The sequence below is a fragment of the Ceratotherium simum genome, chromosome 30 (genome assembly GCF_057802395.1).
Source record: "Ceratotherium simum simum isolate JZ-2026a chromosome 30, ASM5780239v1, whole genome shotgun sequence".
NCBI lineage: Eukaryota > Metazoa > Chordata > Mammalia > Perissodactyla > Rhinocerotidae > Ceratotherium > Ceratotherium simum.
This window is the reverse complement of record NC_141929.1, coordinates 21,926,386-21,945,203: the sequence shown is the minus strand read 5'-3', so window position 1 is coordinate 21,945,203 and position 18,818 is coordinate 21,926,386. Positions and strand designations below refer to the sequence as shown.

The 18,818-nt window shown below is 43.1% G+C and overlaps 1 protein-coding gene across 2 annotated transcripts in view; it reads right to left on the bottom strand.

Moving 5' to 3' along the window:
• Positions 1-18,818, bottom strand: part of CDH11 (cadherin 11) — a 144,488-nt gene that overhangs the window by 77,622 nt on the left and 48,048 nt on the right. For both annotated transcript variants that reach the window (XM_087420161.1, XM_004431677.3), the window contains exon 2: positions 5,641-5,765. The gene's annotated coding sequence lies outside the window, so the exon portion shown is untranslated. The remainder of the gene's footprint in view (positions 1-5,640; positions 5,766-18,818) is intronic.

The window sequence follows — 18,818 nt, the reverse complement described above, 5'->3', positions numbered from 1 at the left end:
GGTCAGGGGATACCCCCTCACTGGCATATGAGCTCCATGAGAGTGGGAATTGCAACGGTCTTATGCACAGGCGCATGTGTGGATCTAGCACAGAGCAAGCAGTCAATAAATATGAGTTTAATATATGAATGAATGAATTAATGAATAGCAGAAAGTCATTCCTTGGAGATTCCACCCCACCACTCTCAGGTTCAACTGCTTTCTTCAGCTAAGACATGTCTATATGTCTGTCACCCCATAGATCTTGAGCACCCAGCCTGCAAAGAACATGCACAAGTCTTGGCACAAAGCATGGAAGAGTGCCATGGAGGCTCTCAGGAATTATTTGATGAGTAAATGAATGAATGAATGCCAGAAAATAATCCTCCTAGGCCCAGAGCACTCTGCAAAACCATATCACACTGTCTTCTTGGGTTACTTCCTGCCTGTCACAGTGTTCAAAGTCCCTCTCACGTTGAGCACAAACAATCCCTTGCCATGTAATGCACGGAGGAAGTGCACAGATAACTTGAGCAGTGCTCAGGTGCTTTGATCTTTAAAAGGAGGGAATCCTACACCAGGCTTTGAGGTGCTGTGTTGACTCTGACAAGCAGAACAGAAGAGTCACACTATCTAAATGGCCGGTTGTCGGAAGTGAAGTAATTAGATTTCAACTGGACTGTCTGTTCCCACCCTGGACCACTGAGCCCAGAAGGCAGGGAGCATGTTCACCCGCCGGTAACACCTGCCTCTTGCTGAGTGAGCACTTGATGAGACAGGGAAAACTCTGGAGGGTATCAAGTGACCCAAAGAGGTGCCCCTCATGCCGTCTCATTCCTGGGGGTGGATTTGCTGCTTATGGCATCTCAGGGAACCTGATGCTGAGAGGAACATGTTCTCAGTTTCAAGTACTTTTGGTTATCTTGTAAATAAGTGCTGGGAAGAGGCAGCTCACCCAGGTCTCTGGGAAGCCAACATCTAGCTCAACCTTGATTAGGGATTAAATCCATACAATCGTTGTACAGAACATGGCAAAATGATAAAAGCACACAAAAAATTAGTGACTCTGGATGAAGAATTCATTGTATCATTTTTGCAATTTTCTGTAGGTTTGAAATGTTTAAAATCAAAGTTTTTTCAAATCAGAGATTTAAAGTTTAAAATCAAGGGAGAACAAGTAAAACAAACAAGGGAAAAAACTTAAAGTTTTCTTTTTAAAATCAAGGTGTAGAACAGTGTGCATAACAGTCTTTACAGTTGAATGTCATCTATGTAAACAAATGTGGAGGAAGCATATGGATACGTGTGGTTGTAACTGCCCAGAAAAATCTCTGGACAGTCACACAGAAAACCAAAAGTAGTAGTTGCCTCCAGAGAAGGAAATTCATGGACTAGATGATTGGGATGGAAGGAGACAATTCTCTGTAAACCTTTTTTCATCTTTTGAATTTTAAACCATCTTCATCTATTTAACGGTCCTATCTATTTAAAGATAATAAAAATGAAAACAAACCACCTAGTCATGACAGATTTTGGCTGAAGAACTTATGTACTGTTCTCTTTGCCTAAAAAATCCCTCCTGATCTTCTTCTGGAAAATTCCTACTCATGCTTCACATCTAAACCCAAAGGTCACCTCCTCACTGAAGCTTCCCCTGATTTCCTCTTCAGAGTCAGCCTTTCCGTGCTCATTGGACCCCTGGAGCTGTCTAGAAGAAAGCCTGCTGTGCTTGCCTGCCAGCCTGGCTACATCACAAGAAGGAGGGCTCTTTGAAGGCATGACTTTAGTTTCATTGTTATGTCTCAGATCCATGTGCATTCGTTCATTGTTGTATCTCCAGAACCTAGTCCAAGGCCTAAACAGGAAGGTTCTCAAGAGATGGCCAATGAGTGAACATGGCCAAGGTTCTTTTTTCCTCTCCCCATGTGTTATCTCGCACTCAGTGTATACATTCAGCAGCATCCACTGTATTAGCCCGAAGCCGCTAGGTCTCCTTTATAATTCAAGTGGAGATTCAGGACATGGCCATACCAGAAGAACTGTAATGTAATTGCCCTCCAACTTGGTTAAGACTGGATGGCAAGATACAAAAGAATTGGAAGAGATAGTGCTTAGGAGTGGAGACCCTGGCTCTACCCATTGTTAATCACATGGTCCTTGGCAAATTTATTATCCTCTCTGAACCTCAGTGTCCTCATCTATAAAAGAATCATGATGACAGCCCATATCAGTCAAAGTTCTGGTGACGTCAAACAAGATCATGAATGTAAAGCACGTAGCACAGTACCCGGTGATCGATAAATATCAGCTCTCACTGTTATTATCTGGAGGGTCTCTACATTTTGTTCATCGTTAGTTAAATAAAGCAAGATCAAGGAATCACAACTTTGGTTGGAGTTTTTCCTTTAGCATTGATTCGGGCAAAGCTAGGACATTCACGTTGCCTGCCTGTAATTCTTAGTTGACTGCAGTAGTGACAATCACATTGAACACACTGAAGATCTGCAAAGTAGTCAGCAAGTGTCTGTTTATGATTCTAGTGACACCAGCTACAGACAGATCCTTGGCCCTTTTCTCCATGGTGGCCTACATCCCGAAATAGGAAATGTGCATTCACAGACAGACCCAGCAGGCTCAGGGTGTTAGGAGGCAGGCTGCCAACATTTCAAACTGTCAGGGACAATGCAGAGCCTGGTGGGTACTCCAGCACAGGTGAGCTAACCCCTCAAGCAGCTTTTCGGGATTTATTTTCATGCAAATGAAAGATAATTGGGTGACCTGTGACCAGCAGCTCCTGCTGATGATCATTCAGGAGGGTCTCAATGTGGGCACGCTTTTCATGTGCATCAGGGCAAATACTTTTCACTTCAATACTTTCGCACCTGTGCTCCAGTGCCTTACTAAAAGTCCAGCGAGGTAGCAGGCCTGAGAAGCCCGATCCTGTAGCTACTGAGGTAATTCCTCCCCTGTTCTGAGGAGGTACCGAAGACAGGTGTGTCAGGAATGGAAGTCCAAGTGGATTTCCCTGGAATTCATCCCGAAAGCTGACCGTGTGAGCCAAAATCACACTTCACCACCATTGTTAAGTCTTTCTCTCTCTCTATCTCCCCCTCACCTCTTTTTCCTTCCCACTTGGATTTTGAGTGCTTTACACAGAGCCACTTGACTATAAACTCCTTGAGGAAAGGGCCAGTGCCCTTTCATCTCTGCCTGTGTGCACGGCACGCCATAGGTACCTGCTCAAGAAACGCTGGCATCGTGAACTGATGGGGAACAACAATCCAAGTCTTGAGCCAAAGTCATTGGTTAATTTTATTTTGTTCTTCCAAAACCTTACAGCATGATCATGAATAAGTTCTTTCTTCCCTTTAGGCAAAAAAATCTCTTCTCACTAAAACAAGAGGCTTATCCTGAAAGATCAAAAGACCATTCCATCTGTACCGTGCTGTGTTTTTCTTACAGGTGCTATAATATTAGAATAGTTTACCTTCTTCTCCCTGAAATAAAAGCTACGCAGAGCTCTTCAAAATAGGCTGTTCTTAATTCCTCAGTGGAAAAAAATTTAACAGATTTCCTAGAAGAGAAATTAAATTCAAGTACTTTCTATTTAACTTCTGACTCTGTTTCATTGATACCTCATTCTAATTGTCCCTATTATCTAGAAAAATAGGAAATGTCAGTCGCATGTCCTATTGAAGAATTCAAAGGGCCGATGAAATGAAGAGACCCATTTCGCTTGGCAGAAATGAGCGGATCATCATTCACAGACACTTCCACAGGAGGGACGCGTTTCGTCTGTTGAGCCAGGCTGCAGAGCAAATGAGTGCAAAGTATGCTAATGTGTGAGGAGTGGGTCACACAGTTTCCAACTCATATTGGTGCATTTGCAGCAAAGTGCAGCTCTGCTCCCACTAAGAGCGTTTCATTCAGTGGTTTATTCCCATAACAAACATTGAGCAGAGTACGGGAGAAAGAGTTGGGGGGGGGCTCCTCAAACTGAAATTTTGTCCCCCAACAGACCCACATTAAAATATGAGTGTAAAACACCAAAGATTAACGAGTCCCAGTCACAGAGGATGACCATCTAGGTAACAACAGCTTGTGTGGGCTGCAGAAAAAGCCTCCAGCCCTATATGGAGGAAATGTTATTTTGTCCTTAACGTAGCAGATTCATTCAGGGGAAAGGGCTAAAGTCAGATTTCCCAAGGATAAAAAGTATGGCAACATGGCCACAGGCAAGTTAGTTATCTTCTTACACTCAGTTTTCTCATTTAGAAAATCTTGGATATTAATAGTACCCATTACATTAGGTTGTGCAAGGATTAAGGGAGGTGATACCTTTAAAGACCTTATGTGCCTGACACATAGGAAGCACTCAATACCTGTTAGCTGCTATTATCATGACTTTCCTCTCTGGCAAATTTGCCCCCCTTCCTCATCTTCTATTCAAAATATACTTAAAGTCTCAATTCACATGCTCGATAAATATTTATTGAGAGCCTACTTTGGCTCAGATACAGTGCTTGCAACTAAGAGTATGGTGGTCCCAGAATAAGTTCTGCCCTCAAGGACCTCCAGATCTAGCTGGGAAGACAGACAATTAAATAGACAATTACAACCCAGTGTGGAAATCACAGTAAATGGTGTAATCTCCAACCACTGAAGCGTTTTCTAGGAGACACCCATAGCTCAGTCTTAGGACATCAGAAAGAACGCCTTCCAGATAACGAGGTCCAAGATAAGATATAAAATGAGTAACAGCTAGCTTGTGAGGAGAGAGAGATTATGGGTCTTTGGGGAAATGAAAGTTGTGCCTTATGGTAGATCCTAGAGTGGATGTGTAAAGTGAGGGCTGGACATGGAGAGAGAGTAACCGAGAGATGCATCTGGACAGTAAAACATCAAAGGGTCCTAGAAGCTTTTAAGGAGTTTAGGTAGGTCTAGAAACCTAAACTGTGGGAGGTCATGCTGGTAGAATTCTTAAATTTCTATCTGGATATTTGGGCATCCTATAAAAATAGCTCCAATTACCACCAACCAGATGGAGGAGGTAAATGGATTCATAGAGTCCTAAAACTTAAGAATGTTAGAGATGTTCTGACCACACTTGACCCAGAAAAGAGCTTGTTAATCTAAGGGCGCACAGACAGTGAATGGCAGAGCTGGACCTGGGAGTTGAAATCAGCCTCCTGTCTTATGATCTAGTGCTCTGTCTTTTGATGTCTAAAAGGTTCAGCTTTCTAACAATCTCTTTTCCTTGTGGGTTGTAAGCCATCTTGTTCATATTTAAAGAATTCTTTTCACAAGAAGAAAAGTGGAAAAAAGCAACATGGCAGTTATCTTTGTCAATCTGTCCAGCTGAGTCCTTGCTAAACAATTCTAATCCCCTTTAGTTCCTTCATTCACCTCTGGATCTTCTACAGTCAAAAAAACTATCATCCCTGTATGGGCACATAATAGGTATTTAATAAAGAGAACTCAGTCACAATAACAGGGAATAATCACATTCCTCAAAGTCCAAGAAAGTAGGCCTTTCCCTCCCTCTCAGAGTCTACTTTGGATTTGGTGAAGGTCTCAATCAAGGCAGGTTTGAGGGATGGACGTTCCATCTCCACACACACAGTAACATTTGAATCATTCAGTAACGTCAGCCCATCTTACCTTCTTCACCCATTGGATACTTGCTGCCAATTTCTATAACACACTCCACCCATCTGATTGGTCACTCAACAAATAACAACAGGAATGAGCGTCACAGGGCCACGGAGCCAAAAATACAGGAATTTCTGCAAAAAAAGAAAAAGGATCATTAGTAACCTAGAGATGACATGAATCAATCAAGTGATATGCTAGACACTGGGGACACACAATTGCATAAGACAGATTTTTATCTTAGAAGATAACAGTCCAGGTGTGGAGAGAGAGATGTAAACAAATTATAATTGTGTGCAAAGTGGGAAAAACTTGTCATGGATTTAGAGGTACCACAGGATGGTGTGATTAACCATATGTGCATCTAGTACTTTGATGATAAAGATAAAAGCAGTCCTACATCCACCTTCTTATAATACGCTATGTATTTTGCATGCATTTGCTCTACCACTAAAAACAAACCTGTAGGGGGGATATGAAGTCTTAGAGCCAGTTTCTGAGAGAACCCACATTTTCTCAGAGTCCAAAGCAAGTACCTTCCCTTCTAAAGTGAGAAGCACTATTCTGGTGCTGTCAAATCCTTGTGGAATCACAGGCTCAAGGGCAAAGAGGGAAAGTGGTGGCGGTGGTGATGGCAGATGTCACCCCCACGCCAGCAGAGCAGAGCACTGGGCTGATAGAGCTGGAATTCTTTATGAAGACGACATTCTTCTCGCCCCCTCCCACACTACACCACACTCTGGAGTCACTGTGTGGGGGCTGTGTTCTGCCTGGATTCTGGTCTGATTCATCTTCATATCTCCCAAAGCGTCTAACACATTTCCTAGCCCAGAGCAGCTGTTCAATGTATATTTGTTGAATGAATGAAGAGAGGAATATGGAGTGTCTGAACAGCTGTCGTCTTTAAAAACTGAGGCACTGAACCAAGGAAGGTGCTGCTGGCATGGCTTCCCTAACAAAACAGCATAAAGGATTTCTTGAATGTCCTTCATCTCTAGAGCTTCTACCTTCTAGGTTCAACTCAGCCTGCATTAAAAGCTTAAACAGCTTCTAACTTTGACTTTATTTATTATACTTCATTGTTTTCCAAATCCTCTTTCCTTGCCTCATCTTGGTTCCAACTAATGGCTCCTCACACACAATGCCTTCTCCAAAACAACGATAACAGCAACAAGCGAAAAAGCTTCTTGGTAAAGGGCTGAAGCTGAACTGTAAATCTACTAAAATTTGCTCATAGCACCTTGATTTGGTGACTACAGCAAGAACAATAAAACTGTCTTATTGTGTGCTATTCCCAGGATAGTCAAGGACAGAATAGCACTGGGATTATTTCGAGGTGCATTATAGAGTCAGGGAGAAAAAGCCACATGGGACAATTCATACAACATATAACTAATCAGGAAGGACCCTACTTTGTAACCATGTTACATGTTATAGTCAGTCGCCAAAATTCCCCACCCTCAATGGACCATACTCTCAGATATTTATGACCCTTTGTTGTCCCCTTCCATTTGAATCTGAGCTGTCCCTGAATAACCAATGAAACACAGCAAAAGTGACACTGTATGATTTCCAAAGCTGAGTCATAAGAAAACTTGTAGCCTCTCTTGTGTTCTTGGAAAGCTTGCTCTGAGAAAAGTCAGCTGTCATGTCAGAAGTCTGAATACTCTAGATCTCCATGCTGTGAGGAAGCCCCAGCTAGCCAGGCGGAGAAGCTGCATGGACAGCGAGAGAGATGCCCAGCCATCTCTAGCAGTTCCAGACATCCAAGTGGAGGTGCCCAATGGTGAGTGAAGATGCCATCTTGGACACCCAACCCAGTCAAACCTTCATGTGACTCCAGCCGTCTGACTACGCAGCATGAAAGACTCCAAGTAAAAACTAGCTAGATGAGTTCACTCAACTCAGCTATAAGAGGTAATAACAAATTGTTGTTATAAGCCACTAAATTTGGGGGTGGTATGCTACACAGCAACAGATATGTAGAACACTATAAAGAGAGATGGAACAGACATTTGTCACAGGCCTCACCAATGTACTCTCTTTAAATACACATAACCAGTCTGGGTATCATGAGCCCATCTGGGTATCTCACCCCACCATCAGAAGGGTAGGACTCTTGCCTAAGGCACACAGCCAGTAACAGCCAAGGTGGGCTCAGACTCCAGCAGCGCTGACTCCACGGCCTGTGCTTCTCCTGTTTTCCTTCTCCAGCCTCCAGTCAGTTAATAATACAGCTGTATCTGTGGCCAGTGTGTTTTTAAAAGCTTCCTTCTCAAATCTGTAAAAATGCATTGAATTCCCACTTCATCTTGCATTCTTGACTTCCCCGAAAAATATCTCCTATAAAACTCTCTTCAGCAAAAGCCTGCGCAGACAATTAAGAGCTTTGGAAGGAAAGCAAAAATAGATGGGTGAATTGTCTATGAATTCTGATCACCGCAAACACTTGAGAAAGAGGGGTTGTGGGTTCTGTGGAAAATGTTGGTACACAACCACACCGTGTTTCTCAGAAAAGAAAAGAATGAACATCAGACACTGAAGTTGTTTTTCTGCTTTCAGCAGAGTTGATGAAAAGAAGAGTTCATCGGGTCTGAGAGGGCTGGGCAGGTATACTGCAGATCTTAGCTCTCTGCATTGGCATTTTTGGTTGGAATGTTCATTTTCCCTCCTGTCTCCCACATCTCATGACTCTAGACTGAGGATCATGGGTTCCCTTCTGAGCCAGGAAAATACAACCCAGCATTGCTGCACCCATGCCTACCTACTCTCAGGGCATCTCCCCTTCATTTCCCAAGTCCTGTGTGCATTTATGGTCCTTCTTCAAGCACAGGGCCACTGCCCTCTTTTAGCCCATTCCATCAGCGTGTCCGGCCACCCACAGTACTGAGTCTCTCAGAGGCACAGACACTGCATGCCATATATTATTTCAGAGAGACTGAAAAACCAGGAAAAAGAATACCATGAAGCCAAGAGTATATACTTGGTGAGCAGACGAAGACCGAGGAGAAAACTCAGGGAAGGACGTGGTGTCATTGTGGCAGATTTCCTTTGCTGAGCTCTGATTGCATAGGAGTCTCGGTACACGCAGGGCCATACCCTTCTCTTTGACCCCACAAGTCATGCTGTCGTCCCTCTCTTAGGATCTCTTCTCTAAATCAAATACCTTGGCTTATAGATCTCCATGTATGGGTCCTCTTCTAGAATGTGGGCTCAGCCAGGCCAGCTGTGTGCCAGGATCATTGTCAACAGCACAACAACATATAGTGCTGGGGGTGAGGGCTGAAAGTATATGTGAATTGGATTAAAATAGCCCCACCTCACTTACTCCACCAAGGCATGTTTCAGGACCCCCAGGCCACTTACTGTGTGTACAGTGCTGCTACAGGTAGAACACAAGGGAAAGAGGTGCCACTGGGGGGAGGGCAGTAGCCCAAGGAGACAGTGACAGCTGCACTCTACAGATGCAGAAACTGAGGCTAAGTGGTAAATGCCCAAATGCGTAGAGCAAGGAAGCAGCACAGTTAGACTGGATCACTAACAAGTCCCCTCCTTTCCTGCCAGCTTTAGGAGCCCACGACGAGACTCACTTCCACGTTAAATCATGCCTATTCCTCTGATATGTGACCACAGACAATTTCTACTTTTTAGTGTAACAACACAACACGGAATTTGAGATATTTTGGTACGGAGCTACCTAACACAAACTATGATTAAATATATTACTATTAAATAAATCAATGAAATCTCAAGTTTTTGAAACTTTTATTAGGCACAGAAGTCAAGCAAAGGCCATATACTTTTTCTGTCAGTCTAGAAAGACTAAGTTGTTCTACTGACGAGTTTTTCCTGCTCTGCAGGCAGGAGAAGGGGCAGCACACATGCCATGGACCCTGGGCGCCCTGCAGATGGGGGCTTCTTCCTTTTGTGGGTGTCATATGTTCCTGACATTGTTGATGGATGAATAAACCCAATTATTAATCACCACTGGTTGTTCTTCTTTCCTGTTATCGCCAAAGTTCCAGAACCATATCGCGAAGCATATTTTGTAAAATAGCTTTGTAGATCATGAATTTTTTTAAAAATGGGGGAAGCAGTAAGCTATTGAAAGTGAGGCAACAAGTCTTAAAATCCAGGCTTTGCCTCTTCCAAACTAGTTTGACTTTGGGCAAGCAAGAACTTTCTCAGCCTCAGTTTCCTTATCATAATATAGGGATAAGAATAACTATGCTGTAGGATTATTGTGAAGAATAGTGACAATAAATGCAATACCTCAGGCACAGTGAGCACTCCATAATCAGTAGCTGTGATTATGAAAAGATAGATTGTGCTTTTTCAATTGTGCATGACTCCAAAATTAGTTTTACCTTGTATTGTATATTTGCTATTCACAAAGCCCTATGGTAGATGTATAAGTGTTTATAGAGAACTAATATTCATATATTTGCATATATTAACATACGCTCATATAACATGTAATTAATATTAATCTATAAGCATTTTCCACATCATTCTTTTTTCAGATGGGGAAACTGTGTCTCGAAGAAGTTTAGGGATCCCTCAAAGTTCCCTGGTTCAGCTTAGACCTCTGCTCCTGACGGGATTTTAGTGCTTCCAGCTACCCAAAGTTTATGCTTCCCTGCAAAATCCCGGAGGCCGGGCACTCACTGCCTGCGCTCGGTGACGCCCCCCCCCCAACCCCTTGTCTGACTGTAATTACAAGAAAACATCCATAAAGAGTTCCTGGGCTCCAAATGGATTTGACACAGTGGCCCTTTAAATCAAACTCAATGCGATTATCTTTATTTCTCTTGAGCAGTTTTTCTAAGTAAGCCATGCCTTTAGAGGAACCTAATGCAAACTGACAACCTTCGCGGTTTTGCAAAGCGCGGATGGACAGGCGTAGAGAGAGCCCATTGTCACCATGGTAATTACCGCACAATACCTGACGGCCAATGGACAGTCAGGAGGCTCAGGCAGCAGCTGAATCCGGCATTGTCCAGGCCCGATAAAAAGATTAGAAGCCCTGAAAAGCCGGGGAGCAGGATCTCACAGCTCTTTCCCTGGGCCCTGAAAGGCCCATTGTGCTGCCACCATAAATTCTGGGTTCCCCGGGCACTTGACAACTGAAGCTGGGGACAATAGAATTCTTGTGTCCAACAAAACACTCCTTGTCCAAAGCCAGTCTTATCAGCCACATTTACAAATGTCTTTCGTTGTACCCAAATAATTCCCTATTAGAAGGGCTATTGGGAGCAGAACTAAATAAATATTCACAGCCTTTGTAATATCTTTGGGAAATGAATAAACAAACAGTCATCTAGCATATGAGCAAACCTCCTGCTCCTCTACATTTTATCCGTATTTCTCGCCCAAATGATGTAGTTTCAATTTCTCCCTTTAACATATTAACAATTGCAATACTGGAAGCTCTAGTATTATTTGCCACCTACTACATATCCCCAATCTATAGTGCTTCTATGTGCATTTTTCTTTTAATTAATTTCAGGGACAACACTGGGAGGGGCTTGTGTTATTCGATTTCTACCTCCTAAAAGAGAATGGAATTAAACCTCAGAGAAGTTAAATAACTAGCCCAAGATAATAAAGCTAATTAGCACCAGAATGGGAATTCAAATCCAGATTTCCCTTGCCCCAAAGGCTCTGCCTTCCCACTTTGCCAAGATTTCTCCACTGAATAAAAAAGGAACAAAACATCAGAATAAGGGGAAAAGCTAAGCACATCCACTATAAAAGTCACAAATATACACTATTTATATTGTTATAGAATCTGAGAACACTTAGAATAGAAAGCAAATAAAAAGACTTTCTCTAAGAGAGTATATTTTATTTTTGTCCTAAAATGCCAGCAATTTTACTTTCTAACTTTTTTTGGGGGGGTGAGGGGAGTGGGGAGGTGGCAAGCAAACAAAAATAAATATAACCTAGCTTCGGGAAAAATTCAGGGGTGTCCATTCAGTCAACTGGTAAAGTTTTAGAAAGAATTACTGGGGTAAACAAAGCAAGCAGGGGCGCACACAATCACATACGCTCCAGAACAACATTCACCTCTTCTGTGGTTTATTTTACTTTGCCTATTTGTCTTCTTGCTGTGAATGAAAAAATATCTCAACATTTGACACTAATGCACATGGCAAAACAGAAACTCTCTTCTTGATAGAAGCCACCTGCTAGAAGGATGGCAATCTTTACATCAAATTATCTGATAATATCCAAACTCTAGATGGTTCCCTATCAGGTCTCTCCCTGGTCTGCCCCTAGGCTCACCTCCTGCACAGGTAAGGCCTGCTGTTCTCTGAGCCTGGCAGGCTATGCACCTCTGTTCCTCTCTGCACATACTGTTCCCTCATCTGAACTCTCCTCCCATTCACTGTTAGTGTAACTGTGGTGGAACTTTTTCTCCCTCCCTGGTGTGGACTCAAGGACTTCCAGATTCCCTTAGTGCACCATATCGCTCCTTGATTTCTCCCACGAGTAGAGCTCTTTGTTATTATGGCTGTCTGCCCCTTCCAAGGTTGCATCCAAGGAAACTTTGAGCTCCATGAAGACAGAATTACATCTTATACTCACTTTTGTCTGGCCTGGGTCAGCACACTGCTAACCATCTGCAGGGGTCGGCTTATTGGAGAAATAGTTGAACAGTAGTAGTTAGAGAACATCTATAAAACTGTATTTTTTAAATTTTAAAACATTGAAAATCTATTGCCTTTTATCTACTTGATGTCAAATGACAGGTATAATTTGTAATTTCTTTAAAGGACTGTAATGAGGTACTCACTTGGCCCAAATTATTCAGCCTTGATAAAAGCAATGTCAAGCTCTTCGGTTTATTTTCTAAAATAGTTAAAATCACTAAAATAGGCTATCATTTTGCAAACAACCGGTTATTAATAAGACTGGGTAACCAACAGGTACTTCATGACTGACTGACAGTAAATCCATGTGTTTGTGCAAGTACTGAGTTTAGAAAAGTGTGATCGATGTTTCTCAAATACTTCAGATGCCAAGTAAAGCATTTAATCATCTTTGAGGATTTAAGGGCGTGATTACAGTCACATACCCAGGATGCTAACTCTTCCAGGTCTTCTATACCTTCCAGAACTGAGTGTTATGTGGACATTATCTATTCCAAACAGGCAAAAATGATTGCTAACATTTATTGAGAGTTTGCAATGTGGCAGATCCCAGGCTAAGTACTTTCCTATAATATATGGTTAAATATCATAACAATCCTGTGGGTCAGATACTACGACTTTCTTTATTTCATAACTAGGGAATTGAGGCACAGAAAGGTTGACTAAGTTGCCCTCATTCGCAAAGCCACTAAGCAGTGAAGCCAGGATTTGGACCAGGCAGTTTGAATCTATAGCAATTCATCCACCAGCTATTCTCAACTGCCTTCTCCAGACATAAATTAGGGCACTAATTTAGGGAAGTAGTCCAGTGATTTAAAAAAAAAAAATGACTAAGGACTACATCACTTTACCAGGCTACTGAACTATCCAGACAGAGCAGCCACTGAGGAAGCATCCCAAAAGGAAATGATGCAGAGCAATGACCTTTGACTGCGACCCAAGGCCTCAGACAGTATCTCTAACATTTTATCAAGTCTAGGCAACTTCCACGCAACCAAGAAATCAACTTATTTGCTAATCTCCATACACACAAAGTCAGAGAAGTATTTACACACACGCACACATACGCACACGCTGCCGTTGTTGCTGTGTGCCAGAAATAGCCACAGCCTGCTACTGTCTTCTCGTAGTAAGACAAGTAAGCTGCCCTATCCACAGCAATGCCACTGATTTATGATATACTGGGGAGTGTTCTCTCTGGGGCCACTATGCTCAGAAAGAAACACAACAAGATTTCTCAAAATTAAGCGCGACTGTCTTTCTGCAATGTAAAATTAAGAAAAGAAAAAACAAGCCACTTTGTTATTTACCTCTTCTTAGACACTTATTCTGAAGATTTAAGCTGTACAAATTCAAATTGTTTATAATTATGCTCTACAAGGGCAAGAAGCTTGTTTTCCATCCCACTGTATATCAAGCGGACCAAGGCACAAACGAATGCTCACAAACAGCTTTTGAACAAATGAGTTAGTAGATAAAGAAGTGCGTCCCTGGCATCGAGGTTTCACTATGGGCAGCGCCTCTGAAGGCCCGCGATGGTGGTGACTTGTAATTTTCTTCAGGCACAAATGTGAATTTGGCCACAGAGGGGCTGACGAGAGCCAGTGAGCGAGTCTAGTGGGCAGTCTGCATCCTCATCACACCTCATTAAGTACACTGGATTCATTCAGAGTCGGCAGGGGAAGCAGGCCGTTAAAATGTCTCAGTTATAGTTTGTTGCACTTTATTGGCGGAATAATATTTTCCCTTGTATGCACAAATTTTGACATTCTTGAAGATCTTGGGAAAAATCACATGCTTATATCGAGAATCTAATATTCTTGTAGGAAGCTTTATCTAGGGTGTTACACCAGGGCTCACCTCTCAGGCACATGCAGACACACACATGTGCAGGCACGCATACATACACACACACACAGACACACACCCGCCAAAAGTCCATTTCTCTTTTTCATCTTTTTTTTTTAATTCCTCCAATGGTTGCAAGTAAAGTCTACTTTTACTAATTCCACTAATAAGAACTAAAAATGAAGAGAAAAATAACACTAACAGCTGTGTAGAGTTGGGTAATCTTACTAGACTGGGCCTATTGGTACTCAAATCAGAGGCTCTGTGAGGTCTTCCAGTGCCCTGTCCACTTATTAAATCTTTATATTATGGTTTCCTATCTTTGATATCTGCAGCTGTCCAATATTGTAAGTGTGTTAAGTTACAAACACACATATATATATACTATTCACATGTTGATCACTCATCTCCAGAAATATTTAAACCACATTCCTTATCCAGCAAGTTATAAAATGAATTTTGGCACTGGGTACTGGGATGGGTTTGATGGTCAATAAGGTTCTTTCCTATTCTGAGTCTACAGAATTTTTTAATTGGAAGAATCAGTTCCCCAACTAAAAGCATCATACCTCCCTCCAGCAGAGCTCTGACCACACTTGGAGACAGGCTGAGCTAGAGGATCTCTAGGGGCCTTTCCCTCTCTAGTATTCAACATGAGCCTGTGATTTCATGGGTCAAACCTGGTACCAGGACAAAGACCATCTTTAAGAGGACACTGCATGTGCAGAAGACCATGAGGGCACCAGGGGTCTCCCTTTAGCTCTTGGGGTGATATGTAGACACATCCAGGTTTGACAGTCCCTGAGAAGATGGTTTGGTCACCTCACAGAAAGCCAGAGGACTCTGTCCAGGAGCCAAACCAAGTGGGCATGGCACCAGCGAGCAGGTGAAAAATGGAAATCATAACACCTGGTAGAGCTGTGAGGAGGTGAGGATAAATGAGATGATGCACGCCGATTACACTATTGTTTTTCCACAAATTTACTGTTCACTAAATATCAGTGAACATCATCATGATCAAAAATTTATCAGTTTTCTGTTATAAGGACTCTCTATAAAAAAACTAGTGCAATGCCCGACATAATAAGAGCCTAACAATTACTATTTTTATTATTGGCATTAAAGGACAATGAACGAGGAAGTAGAAAAGTACCTTTTCAATTCTCTTTCAAACTTGATCTCAGCAAAGAGAAAGTCTCCATTAGCAGTGATTCCTTAACAAATCTCTCTTTTCACAGAGAAGGCAGTCTCAGGCTCAGAGTAGATTCAAGTATATTGTTTCTTTTTCTTTATAGATATAATTTTGGGGCTACCTCCTATTTATGACAAGAGGTACTAGTTTGGCATCAATGATAATGATATAATTTTCTTCAAAATATTTAAGAAAAGCAGAATGAGTCAAGAGAAAATATTAAGTAAATAACAGTGTGGGCAGTACCCAGATATTGTGAAAACAAACATGAATGACTGAAGAGTGGGGAACACTGATCTATCACATTGTGATTATTTTACAGACGGAGAGACCTGAGGCCCCAAGTGGGAGGTAGGTGAGAAGCAGAGTCCACAGAGACGCTGCCTCTGCCATGCCACAGTCTCTCTGCAGCATCCCCAGAGATACCATGTGTTGGATCAGGTGTGCGAGGGGACTGCAGGAATGACCGTGGTTCTCTTCCAAGGGCACAGACAGAATTACAGGGAGAGACAAACACCAGTCCCCTCCTGGTGACATAGGCGGGAGCAGAGTCTAATAAATCTCCAGGAATCTAGGTCTTCACGGAGAAGAAACTAGGTTGAAAACTCACCGGGCACAGAAGCCACCTATACCTCTCTCTGTAATACTTGTCATGCATTTTACACATCCCCCGTTTTATTCCACAGGGAGTTTAAGGCTGCCTGTAAAGATGCATACAGTACAGAAACATACAGTACTGTTTTACATAATAAAAGGGAGAAAAGGAGAAATGACAGCATGAAATAATCTGAATGAAGGTTCGGAGGCAAAGCTTGGGCTAAGAAGTCATACGCTGGCCAGGATTGCATCACACTAAAGCATGGGGACAGGACCACAGGGCTCACGAAGTGGAAAATGGTCCTCACTTAGATCACAGCCATTCCAGATACTGAGGCCAGATAGTTATCTACCCCACTGGGTCTCACAGAGATGACCCAGCTTTAGGCAACGAGCGACAGCCCTAGAGGAAACAAAGCTGAACGAGAATTATTTGGTGGCTTAGAGCAGTGCTGGCAGGTGGAGGACCCTCAGAGGGTGGAGGGAAGGAGTCAGGGGAGGATGCAGGCAACATCTTTCTCCCAGGAGGCCATGAGAGCCAGCCCATCCTCCACACACTGCTATGTGCTCACTCTACACCAGGGGTCTGCTCATTGCCACACTTGGTTTCAAAGCACCAAAGGCCTTCTTGGGTTGGCCTCTTCTGTTTTCACAATAACCAAGCCCCATTTCGTTCTAGGTCCTGTGCTTGAATGGATCGTCACGTCAATTTGCAAGTGGAGAAATCTAAGACAGAGAGGATGAGGAATGCACCCCAGTCACCCAACTTGCAGGGCTTCAAACCCAGGCAATCTGAGTTCAGGGCCTCCATTCCTCGGCACCCGCTCTTCCCCCAGGGAAGGGCCTTTCTTAGGGAGCCCAGCTGGCCTTCAGCCTCACCTGGGGCAGCCCCTTCCAAGAACCAACCATTTTTGCTCAGCTTACCATATTGTCTCATTCTTCCGTACCTTCGCTCCTACTTTTGCCTTTGAATAGAATGCATGTTCCTCTTCTTTTCTTTATAAACTTCTCCTTGTCCTTTAAGGCTTCGGCCAAATTATTACCCCCTGATAACCCACGTTCCTTTCCCAACTTTACACACATACACACACACCGCACCATAGCATCATCTCTATAAACCATTCATCCTTGAGCATCTCCTATGCGCCAGACATGGGTCCAGACATGAGAGTACCAAACAGACAGGAGATAGGGCTGCTCTTCCTGCAGAGCTTTCATCTAAGGGTAGATTTAGAAAGCAAGCAGAAAAATACACAGCAAACGATTAGTAGATCAGTTCATTCTCTTAGACCCCTTTAAATCAGCACACACATGCCTAGCACAGAGCTGATGCTCAATCAGTATTTGAAGGGATAAGAAGCAAGACCCACTGCTGACAGCCTTTACCAGTCATTTGGGCCTTAAGTCCTAGGACACCTTGTTGTTTTAGGGAGTCATTTTCCTCACGATTTGCCTGCCACCCCCAATCCCTGCGAGCTTCTGAAGAGCAGAAGCTCTGCCGTCTGCGTCATTTATAGCTCCTACAGCACCTCCCGCACAGTCATCTGCATTTGTTGCAAATTGTAAACAGAGAGACCAAACTTGAAGTTTGAGGGACATCACAAACTACGGGATGGAAGAACCAAGAGAAACTCAGCCGTGATCTAACCCAATGATTTTACTAACTGTGCTCGGCAGAGACTGGGCATTTCCAGGGTACTCCAAAGGCTGCTGCAGGGGCTGTGGGGGCTGAGGGCAGTGGGAGGGGTTCTGGGATCCCCACATCTTCCTCCTTTCCTCTATTTAATCTGCAGGAGCTCTGTTTTGTCCATTTTATACATATTAGGGTTTGGGGCAAGATTTTATTTACAAAAATCTGTATCAAATTCATGGAATCAAGAGGGAAAAAAATAGAAATAATGAATCCAACAGTTAAATGACTCCTTTGAATTTTTATAGAACTTCATTCTGAACGGATGTGCATGGTTAGATATGGACAGATGTATACAAAAGATGACTAGATAGTGACAGAACACACACATGAAGTGAACAGATTACATATCAGGAAGTGGGGATACAGGGTGTGGAAAGAGAGGGATATTGAAACAGCAATGGGATACGCCTTCAAGGGAGGCAGAGGTCGCCAAGCCCCACTGCCTCTAGCCTCACTAGAACTTTGCCTTCTCTACAGCTATGACCATCCATTCATTTATGCTTTCCTTTACTTATTCAATAATTATGTATTGAGCATTTCTATGTGCTGTTCTCTTTGCAGAGATAAATACATAGAATTGGGGGCCATGGTAAGGTGAGACGGAGGAAGAGAGGGAGGGAGGGAGGGAAAAAGGGAGGAAAGATGAAGGAAGGAAAGAGGGAAGGAGGGAGGCAGGGAGGGATGGAGGAAGGAAGGATGGGGAAGGAAGGGAGAAAGGATGGGGGAAGGAAGGGAGGAAGGATGGGGGAAGGAAGGAAGTAGGAAGGAAGGGAGGAAGGGAGGGATAGAGGGAGGAAATGACAACTGCAAGGTAAAGCAGCCAGGTGAGCGGAGGTCCAGAAGTTTTCTGCCTTCCCTTTCTTCCTCAACACACAGAGGGCCAGTGGCTTATCCAGATCAAATGCAGACTTACAGAGGAAGCAGGTGAGTGAGAAGAAAGAAGAGAGCTCCCAAAATAAGACATGACTAAAGGAACGGAGAGATGACGGCATGATTGGATCTATGAGACCGTCTATTTTTAGTGACCTAAAGAAGATTCTCTCCAGTGACCTTGCCAAATTACGATGCAGACAGAGTTAATGAAAGCTCTCTCAACCTTCTCTTCCAAGTCAGCTCATTACCAGATCGTTTCTGCAGACACATCCCCTAAAACCCGTAACCTCATTAAAGGACTAATCCTAATAGATTTGACCTGAAAGTG